Here is an 11,818-nt window from a genome sequence, read left to right as displayed (position 1 = left end):
ACATTTTTTTTTTTTTTTTATTATTGAAACTTTTACACATATTACAAACATTCAAACTTCTGTATGGAAATATGTACAATCAAAATCAAACAGGACTAATTATGGTTGGAACATACAAAATTAGTGTAAAAGTTTATGAAGAGAGAGAGAGAGAAAGAGAGAGAGAGGGGGAGAGGCAGCTAAGCATTACATATTATGCCCTAAAACATAATCAGTTTTCTTTAAGCTTACCATATGAAATAAAAAAAAAAAGAAAAAAAGAAGAGAGAAAAAGGGGGAAGCTAAAGAAAGACTAGTGCAGTGCAGTTTTGAGTGATTTTTCTAATAATTAATATTTAAAAAATTGAAAAAAGAACTGATGATAATAATTACAGAGAAGGTAAATTAATTAAAGTATAACAACCCATTTCTGCCAGAAAGTATTAAATTCTGTCAGTTTTTTATCCTCTATTATGGTGTGTTTTAAAGTTTTAAAATATGAATTAAATAAATTTAAAAGACCTTGAATAGATGGACAGGTATTCTGACAACGAACTTTATAAATATAATGCTTCATTAATATCAACATAGTGTTGAAGTATTCTGAATTTTCATTTTTGTCATTTTCACCAAAAATAAATGATTTTGCATTGAGATTCAATTCAATGTCTTTGGCTTGACATAAACGTATGAATTCTTTTAAGAATTGCTGAACAACATTACATTCCCAGATTAAATGATAAATTGTTTCCTCTTCATCTTCACAAAAAGTACAATACTTAGTATCAGATTTACCTATTTTATACATGAGACTATTTGTAGTTAGAATATGATGATTAAGTCTGTATTGAAACCATTGTAATTTACAATCCCGTGTCACGAGGAATGGAAGATTATAAATTGTTTTCCATTGTATATCAGTTATTTCAAAATATCTAGCCCACTTATTTTTACCAGAAGGTTTGATAACTGGCTTATTTAAAATATCATACATAGGTTTTGATCCTTTCCTGGTATTGATAAATATTTTGATATTAAAAGGAATCATTGGTCTTTGCATTAATCCATTTTTATAAAAATTGTATTTCTTTAAGTCTGCTAGTATTGTCTGTCTAATACCATTGTATGTCACATAATTTATTTTAATTTTAAATTTATTTTGTAGATCCTCTAATGATAGAAAATTGTTATGTTCATCTAGGAGATCTAACACATGAGTAATACCATTTTCATATCACAATTTATAAAAGACAGATTGTTTTCCAATTTTGAAATTTTTATTCAACCATAAAGGTTGGTTAACATATTCATTCCAGTCTGTAATTTCAGAATTATCTTGGATTTCCCGAAAAGCATTGAATGTATCCTTCCAAAACTGATTGTGTAAACACTTATTAAAGTTTGATAAACATACTGATCCTGTATTTATTAGTTTGTTAGTATCAATTATATTTTCAAGCAAAATTTTCCATTTGGAGTTTTTGTCATTAATAATTCTCCTTATCCATGTTGATTTCAAAGCTTTTATATAACAGCCAATATCAATCATTTTTAAACCACCATGTTTATATTGCTGTGTAACAACATTTCTTTTAATTTTATCAACATTTGATTTCCATAGAAAATTGAAAAGTATATTGCTCAAGTTTTTCAGAAAATTAATTTGTGGGGTTGGTAAGGATATAAATAAATGGTTAAGTTGAGATACAAGAAGTGATTTGATTAGAGTTATCCTCCCAATCGGTGTTAAGTTTCTTTTATTCCACTGATCTATAATTGATTTGATTTTAACAAGTTTTTTGCCATAATTTAATCTAGTAATCTTTGCAAGATCTACATCATAATAAATTCCAAGAAGTTTGAAATTGGTTGTCCAGATAAATTCCATCTCTGGACAAACTCTGTCATTAGAATATTTCTTACTATCTATCCATACCACTTGGGTTTTTGACCGATTTATCCTTAGTCCTGACATATTATAAAATTCTATTATTTCCTTTATTAAAGCCTGAAGTGATTTTTCTGACCCATCTAAAATTATCATTGTGTCATCAGCATACTGTGACATTAAAAATTCAGTATTTCCTATTTCAATTCCCTTAATATCTTTATTGTTTTTAATCTTTATTGATAATATCTCTGCACAAAGGAGAAATATATATAGTGAAATTGGGTCCCCTTGTCGACAGCCACCTCCTAATTTGAAAAAATTGGATAAAAAACCAGCCTGGGTCACAGATGAATTTGAATTACATTGAAAAGTTTTTATCCATTTACAAAAAGATTGTCCAAAATTGAAAACATTTAGGGTTTTTTCTATAAATTTCCATGACACTGTGTCAAAAGCTTTTTCAAAGTCTATCATAACTAACATTCCAGGGATTTGCTTTAATTCAGTATAATCCATCAGATCGTATATAAGCCGTGTATTTTCTCCAGTATATCTCCCAGGTATGAATCCTGTCTGATCTGAACTTATTATTTTAGGTAAAACTTGTTTTATTCTTTGTGCTATACAACCTGATCCAATTTTATAAATCACATTCAACAATGATATTGGTCTCCAGTTACTAAGCTGAAATTTACTTTTGCCCTCTTTGGGTATACATGTAATTATTCCCTGTTTTTGTATGGAGGAGAGTTCCCCATTTTCTTAACCAAAGTTTAATGATCGAACAATAAAATGACCCAGATTTTTCCAAAATACTTTAAAAAATTCTGCAGTAAATCCATCACTACCCGGGCTTTTATTATTAGACATTTGTTTTAACACATTTGATGCCTCTCTATAAGAAATCTTTCCTTCTAATAGAAAACTTTCATGTTCATTTAACTTTGGGACATTATACTCTTCTAAAGACTCTCTAAGATTTAAATTATGATCCTCTTCTTGAGGCATGTATAATCTTTTATAAAAATTTTCCACTTCTAAGAGAATTTTACATTGTTCTGTTATCTCCACTTGTTCATTATTTTCTGTTTTAATAAGTTTAGGAATTACTTTGTTTGTATAATTTCTATTCTCAAGATTTAGAAAATAATTTGTTGGTTTTTCACCATCACTGATCCATCTGGCTCTAGACCTTATCACATTTCCCATTAATTTATGTTGTCTTATTTGTTCTAATTCTCTTTTTTTCTCAGTTAATTTTTCTATAGAAGACGCATATTCCTCTTCTAGTTTCGATATATCCTGGATTAAAACTTTCTCTCTCTGTACATTCTTTTTTTTAACATAACTTCCATAAGATATTGTTTTAGCTCTTAATTCCATTAATAGCGTCTCAAGAAATAATTGATCGTTAATAATTAAATGAATTTCAGAGTTTGGTATTTCATCTATAGAATTTTCTACGTATACTGGAACAGCGTATTGTTTTTTAATTACATTAATATAATTGTTTATCAGTTCAATATAGTCAGGATCCTTCAAAAGAGAATTGTTGAATTTCCATAAACCTTTCCCATGCTTTATTTCATTAATTTTAAGATGTAAAACCACTGCTGAGTGATCTGATCTATAGCTTCCTAAGATGTCACATTTTTTTTACACTATTTAGAAGAGAGTTGGAAAGAAGTATGAAGTCTAGTCTTGCCTGTTTTAAGGGATTAGATTTCCTCCATGTAAATCTTTTGTCATCAACATGATATTCTCTGTATATGTCCACTAAATTATATGTGTTCATTATCTCAAGTACTACTTGTCTTGCCCTAGGGTTATTCACATGCAAATAATTAGAATAGTCCTTAGCTGGATCTAAAACTAAATTGAAATCTCCAGCAATAATGACCTCATTATTTAGTCTAGAAATCATATTGGCTATATTTTCAAAAAATGTTGGACAGTCATCATTTGGTCCATATATAGTTATCAATGTAATTTTTTTCCTTCTATAGCAATCTCTAATGCCAAGTAGTTACCAGAGGTATCTAAAAACTGATCATGAACCTTGAATGAGAAATTATTGTTGAAAAAAATTGCAACTCCTCTTGAATTCGACATATAGGAACTAAAATAAGCTTCATATCCCCACTCATTTCTAATGATTTGTTCGTTTTCTTCTATAAAATGAGTGTCAATAAGACACAGAATACTGCATTTTTTTTGTCGAAAGTAGTGAAAGACATCTTTTCTTTTCATTGCATCATTTAAACCTTGACAGTTGACAGATATTATTTTAATTTCTGACATATGGATATATGTTTATTTTAAGTATCAAAATTCTGCAAATTGTGTCAATTCCCTCATTATTGTACGCGTATACAGCTGCACTGCACAAAGAATTAGAAAAGTAAAGTAAATAGAATACCCACGTATAGAAAAGATTCATTGACAATTTTGTGCACTTTAAATTGGTCGAAATTTAAGGAAAATTAAAGGTCAAATATTTAAAAAATTGTAGCATTGTCATATATTTCCCAGTTAATGTTTACCTCACTATGTCACTGGATGTAAAGAAAGGATACTAAATACAGAACCATGCAAACATACTGTATAGTTCCGGGAAAAAAAACGGATTTAAAAGTTCCGAATTGGTGGCTCGGTTTAAGCCCTATACAGAATGGAGCACTAATATACAGTGTATACCTAGTCCACATCCACTTGATATGCAATATCACTGACATGCTAGATTCCATAATACGAAAACGTTCCTGCCCAAGGAAGGTACGACCATTCCATCTCGTAACCACAATTCCGACGTTAACTATTTCGTTAGATTGCATGTACTTCAACAGGCGGCGACCTGCCCCATGTTCACCTCCATCCCAGTAGCTTTCCTGTAATTTTCGTGAGTTGTCTATAAATCTATAAACTAAGATGCGATGATCTGCCTCCGCCGAAACAGGATCAATGCTCACTTTTTTATAAAGCTCATTCACCTCCTCTATCGCGTGAATTTTTCTTCCCGTGGCAAAAATCTCGGAATTCTTTACCCTGGTCGGTTCTGTGTATACGATGTTCACATTATCCAGTTTCGCTGTTTCCTCCGCACCGATCTTAAGCGCATCTGATATTTCCAGCTTTGGAATAGGGTCGACATATCGTTGTCCATTCGGCATAACCACACGCCCCTTTTCAATTTTACATGTTATTTGTTGTTTTCTGAAGGAGTCGGAAATTTCGTATAAACGCTTACGCTCCTCCAGAGTTGACGCTGGCTCTTAGGCTGTAATGTAGAATGGTAGTTCCACTTTTTCTGCCTTTTTCTGTTTTTGAGCGCGGAGAAGTTCATCCTTTTTCCTGCCGTCCACTAATTTACCAGTGATGGATACTGGCCTTGAATTAATCGTTCCTCTTACGCTATTTCTGTGTATTCGGACAAACTTCACCTCAACCCCAAGATATTCCTTCAAAATGTTAGGAACCTGTTGATCCAGCTTTTCATCCGATGCGTATGCTAATTATGAATCATAATATTGTCACGCATTGATCGCGATCTCAAGTCTGTAATTTCTGACTCCCATGTTCTGCATTCTGCGGTCCATATGTATCATCATAGCACGCATTAGGTCAAGCTCTCTGCGTAATTGTGCATTCTCTGACCTCACAAAATATAGTTCATCACTGTTACTTTCAGATTGTTCTGCGACATACTTCAAGGAAGTTGTTAACCCAGTTTCATGATCTTCGATCAATGACGTAATCCTTGTTAATTCACTCTCTACATGTTCATATTTCGGTAACTTTTTACTTATACCCTGCAACGTTTTCTGTACATTTTTAAGACCATTTTCTATAGACTCAACTTTTTCCTTTTCATCAGCTATTGATCTTTCTGCCGATTCCTCGGGTGAACTCTGTTCAGTTCTTTTGTTCCGTGAGTTGTTTACGCGTCCACCTTTAGCTTTACCAGCGTTCGAAGACATTTTTCTGTTTTTGCCGCTAAAGTCTGAATGTAACACAAATATTCACAGATAATCACAGAGAACACACATAAATACACATAAATACAATCCCTGGACAAGATTTGTAGAAAATTTTGACCTACATCCACCTTAAATCGACCAACTTTACTGAGCCGACAATTACACGTCCATGCTGACCGATCACGTGAGCTGGTCGCATGCGCCGTATGCTTTTTTCATGATCGGGCAAACTAAATAATCCATATATATTAAGTAAGAAAATAAAAACCTAACAATTTATAGTAAAAAAGTTTGTAAACGTTTGATTTAAGTAAAAGTCTTCTCATATTTCTTGTATTCAAAAATTTAATAAAATTTTCACGGAATCTAGAAGACGAATGATGGTATCAGGTATCAGTGAGATTAATTTGACCGTTTTATTAGTTTTTTTTTTTTTTAGCTTACTATATTTAATTTTTTTCCATTAATACACAACAAGATTGCCACTTTTCCTAAATATTAAAAATAAAATTAAAATTCGTGAAAGTGTAAGGATGTGTCAATCAAACACATCCAAAAATTGCAAGTTTCAATAGCTTTTAGACGAAATAAGATTTTCAATATATTTTCCTGTGAAATGCTATTACAATATATAAGTCGTGAAATTATACAGAAAATATTGACTTTAAATCTGTGTCTATGCACCTTTAATTGTTATTTAACAACCAACGTTTATATGTCTTAGTTGATTCGATACGCAAGAGCATGCTCTACTAATTAACAATTTCTGAAACCAGATCAGCAGTCTCGTTTCATCATTTCGTAAGTTCTATGGTCGATACACTATCTGGTCAGCAAATAAAATTTTTCATTGATTCAAAAACAACATTAACCCGTGCACGCACCGGTCATAGTCTAGTAGTTTTAAATAAGCGAATGAAATGTTCAGAAATATAATGATATTGAACAAAATTCATTTTCAAAATCTTTTTTTAAAATACAAAGCGTAAGTGGAGCCAACTCAAATAAATGAAAACAGTAAATCTTTTTACAGAAAAAAACGTGGAAGCAATGAATGCAGAACAGTTCATTAATTTGTTAAAAGCAGCACATATTTTCACAATAAATGAGTTTGTATTATGCATCAGCAGCATTTGGATTATAGCATCAGTCTAATGGCTCTGTGCAATAACGCAACATGAGATGACACAGCAAAACAACCACTTCAGTGGAATGCCATGCCGAAATTCATAAAACGAGGTTGAACATACAATCAAACATCTCTGCGTAGAAGATAAATCCAATGGAATGCCACGACGGTAATCTTCCAATGATGTTTAATACTCAAGTCAAAACCTGATATGAAAGAGAAAAATCAGCAACAGACAAACTTTTCAAAATTGTTTAAATTATGAACCCTTTTCCTTAGGAGATAAGATGGAGTCAAAATAAACTGTAATTATAATTGAATCTTTTTTGTCTCAAATTCTATCTGTTACAAATTTCGTGTACATGTAACTTTCGTTTTGGATTCAGGGCAACGAGAAGAAGTTTGAGATATTCCAATGTCGGTCACATTTTTTTCAGTTAACCCAGTTTGAAAAGCAGTCAAATAAATGTTTGCAGAGAATTTTTACATTTTCGCAAAAGGTCAACTCTGTTTTAAAAAAAAATTAATTAAAACTAAAAATGTTGGTCATTCAAGATTAATGATACGAGACATGATTTATTGATCAAACCGATCACTAATCGATTGCATTCGAACACATATCGATTCATTGGTCAACGTGTTCATGACTGTAGATGAAAGAAGAGTAAGAACACTTTTAAAAGAGGAATTTAGTAATGATCTCAAATATCTAGGCAATGTAGGGTCTGTTTGTAATTAAAAAGTTTGGAAGCAAAAGTGAAATACCTGTACAAAATGCATGATGTAGACTTTTAGTAAAATTCTGTCGACTATATATAGTGCTGAATGTGTTTAAGATTAAGATTTGTACTTATATTCACAACATGTTTTTTGTTGGAAAATGTAAGTTTTAAGAACCGGTAAGTTGAACTATAGTGCTGAATGTGTTTATGTCGACAAAATAGATCAACAAGGATTGGCAGTTTTTGTTATGGCTTTATTGATTAATAGTCAAAATGAATCATCAATACAATGATGTACACAAGGTATCAATACAATGATGTACACAAGGTATCAATGCAATGATGTACACAAAGTGTATACTGAATATATGCTACACTATGGGTACAATGATATACAATGATAGTTCAATGATATGCAACGATATTCAATGATATGCAACGATATTCAATGATATGCAAAGATATTCAATGATTTTCAATGAAACAACGATATTCAACGATATTCAATGATATACAACAATATTCAAAGATATGCAATGATATTCAATGATTTGCAAAGATATTCAATGATTTTCAATGAAACAACGATATTCAACGATATGCAATGATATACAACGATATTCAATGATATGCAACAATATTCAATGATATACAATGATATTCAATGATATACAATGATATTCTATGATATACAATGATACGTGCATTGCAATGAGCAGGTAACAATGTATTACCAGGACAATCTACATCGACTTTTTCAACAGTGAATGACGTAGAAAGTTCATAGAACAATGATACAGTGACATAAGCCCAATTATTGGTCACGGACCCTGGAAGATAATAGGATCAGCAGCGAGCTTCTAGCAAAATTCGGCCATATGTCTTCACATGAGAGTACATAAAGCTGGGCATCCGCCAAATGCGGGCAAATTTTTCCCATGCCATGACAACACTGCCATTAGTTACAGTTCTGCAAGTTAATTGCTGTTTGTCATATGCAGTATACCACAGAACAAGAGAATTTCAGATGATTAATTAATCATTACATGATTCAATTAAAGTGATATTGTGAATGTTTGGTTCGACCTGTTCCCAGGTCATTCCTCAAAACATCTGATTGATGTTGTGTTGTTGTAAGTTCAATTCAAACATTATCAAAATTGACTATGACTATAAATGGATGTAGGTTGAAATGCATTGGACTTCCATTCTGCCTTTAATCTTTATATCATCTTCAGACAATCCGGATGGAAACAAGTGTGTTGCATACTCAATTCTAAATGAATGAGACTTAATTGTCTTATTATCCATGCAAAAAATTGACTAGATTTTGTAACATTGAAGTATTTTGGTATGAAGACCATTGCTTACCACCAAGGTGAACGAAAAGTAAACCTGGAATGTTGGGTCTAATTGACTAGTAGCTGTGGAGTGTTTTAAATACAGGTCATTTAGATGTTTCTTGGTTTTGCATGCTGATTAGTTTTTTGGACCCCTAATATGCATTCAAATTTGAGTTTTCTGTAACTTACCATCTTTGATGACCAACACCAATGATTTTTTTAGCTGAAACTGTAAACTCGCTAATTCTATCAAGGTCAAAAATCGTTAAGTGAAGGCCAGAGTAAAGAATGTTGTTTCATGCAAGTTTGAAAAACTGATGGGAGAGATTTTATCATGTGATTAATCAGAGACCATGTAATTGGTTGATGAGCGCCTTTAGTGGGTTTAATCTGCACAAGCCTTCGAACATGTTGAATGTTTAGTAGTATCGGTCCGAAAATGTATTTAAAGATCATAGCTTATGGCGCTAATATAGCATCATACGGTTGCATGTGCCATAGGAATGGTTGCAAAGTAAGGTATATGGTTGAAAGCTGATATACAAGAGCAGCCAAAGTATTTGTAAGGAGTATTGAAATTTTATTCTTAAATGACTGAAGTAGTTCTAATTCCCTACGGTAAGTCATAGCTGTATTTGTGATAGAATCTACATGTGGATTAAGAGATTAAATAATTCCTTCGTTAACTGTGAAGGGCACTTTTCAGCAATCAGTGACAAGGATTTGAAGTGATTCCACTGAAATCAGAAAATTTGCAGTAACATTCTTGTAACCTGAACTATGTTCCCCATGATTTAAATGTTATTTTTTAACACAACACAAGTGATCTAATTAACTATATATCTCTTGAAAATCTTTTAGACTGCAAATTTGAAATATAGAAATTTGCAATATTATTGATAATATTATTATTTTATTTTCTATTATTCATTTATTTATTATTATTATTATTATTATATTTATTTATTTATTTATCTTTTTATTTATTTATTTTTTTTACTGTAATTATTAATTATTTATTATTATTATTATTATTAAATTTATTTTTTATTTATTTATTTCTTTATTTTATTTTATAAAACTACGCCGTCCATGTCCATATTGAACATAGTGATGGACCCATATTTATTTATTGTGTGTGTGTGTGTGTGTGTGTGTGTGTGTGTGTGTGTGTGTGTGTGTGTGTGTGTGGTGTGTGTGTGTGTGTGTGTGTGTGTGTGTGTGTGTGTTTAAAGTAAAAATTTAACTCAAAATTCAGAGATCTACAAATAAATTGCATTAAATTTGCTTTGGGGTGACCTTGAAATTGATAATTTACAAAAGAATAGGTTTTAACTCTTTATTGTGCTCTGTAATGAATATGGTTTGATTTGTAGGATTTATATCTAGACCAAGAAATTTAAATTAGTGGTTGGGCCTTCAGTTTTATCTGAATTAATTGGAATCCCTATTTCCTGACAGGTTTGTACATATTGTAGCAATGCTTTAGATATATATTTAGACCAATCTGACCAGTTCTTGAACCCACAAAAAGAAAATCAATTAAGTATTCAATTAAAGTTGAATTTTTACTTATATTCACAGCATGTTTTTTGTTAGAAAATGTTTTAAGAACCGGTAAGTTGAGCCACAATTGCATTTTTGGCTTAAAAAAACATTATTTTCTATTCAGGATTCGAAGAATTTATGAACAGACTTGGTTTCCTTTTTTCAAAAAGTGAATTTATTTTTTTTAACTCAGGGAACTGAATACAATTTAATGCAAATATTATAAAGACCTAATTGCTTATTGAACTTTTGAATCAAAAGACATCATGTATAATTTGTTTATTGTATAATCGATGTGAATCACTACATTAGCTGTAGTTTTTAAAAATCTCATCAATTTTTCTTTGACACATAATGGCTTGAAAGATTTCCTATATTTTTTATGTGGTCGTTGAAACCATACGGAAAGGCCATTTCCATTTTAATGATCCGTATTCTTCTTTTTGTCTTCGAACGGCGTTCTCAAAGTGGTACTAGTACTATTAGTTTGATGTTTTTTGTTTTTTGTTAAAATTTCTAACTCTTATCAAATAATTGGATCTAAAGTCGTCAGGTGAATTGAAATATTTACAGAGATATTGAATGTCGGATTGTTTTTGAGCTTGAGATAAAAGATACCACAGAGTCTGACACATCTGTTTCATACTTGGATATTTTACTTGAAAAAGACGTTAATGGTAATCTAACAACCAAGCTATATGATAAACGTGATGACTTTAACCTTTCTATCGTCAATTTCCCTTACTTATGTAGCAATATACCTTCATCACCTGCATACGGAGTGGGAGTGTATATATCTCAGTTGATTCGATACGCAAAAGCACGCTCTAAGTATGAACAATTTCTTAAACGATGTAAATTAATACCTAAGAGCACATGGCGGGTGTGACCGGTCAGCAGGGGATGCTCACTCCTCCATGGCACCTGATCCCACCTCTGATGTTTCGGAGGTCCGTGTTTGCTCTGCTCCTATTTTGTATTGTTTTATGGACTTTGATATTGAATACTGTTCGTTATCTCCATATCCTTTTCTTCTTTAAGATAACGAACATAGACAACGTTTTAAGTTGCACAAGACACATTTTTATAACTTTTAGTAAAGAAACTCTGTCCAGTTAGATTGTAATAAACGATGTTTTCGTTGACAAAATATCACAGGTTTTGCAAAATTTGGTAGAACACTTGGAAATATAACAAAATTATTTCGGATTGGTACATAAGGTAGAAAT

General features: G+C 31.5%; 1 pseudogene; it reads right to left on the bottom strand.

Moving 5' to 3' along the window:
- Positions 1-4,567: 4,567 nt before the first annotated feature.
- On the bottom strand, positions 4,568-5,847 carry LOC134268382 (uncharacterized; annotated as a pseudogene).
- Positions 5,848-11,818: the final 5,971 nt, after the last annotated feature.

This window comes from Saccostrea cucullata, unplaced genomic scaffold (genome assembly GCF_032062105.1).
Source record: "Saccostrea cucullata isolate Sc308-1 unplaced genomic scaffold, CSIRO_AGI_Scuc_v1 ctg9350, whole genome shotgun sequence".
Classification (NCBI taxonomy): Eukaryota; Metazoa; Mollusca; class Bivalvia; order Ostreida; family Ostreidae; genus Saccostrea; species Saccostrea cuccullata.
Note: the sequence above shows the minus strand (reverse complement) of the source record. Positions and strands in the feature narration are given on the sequence as shown.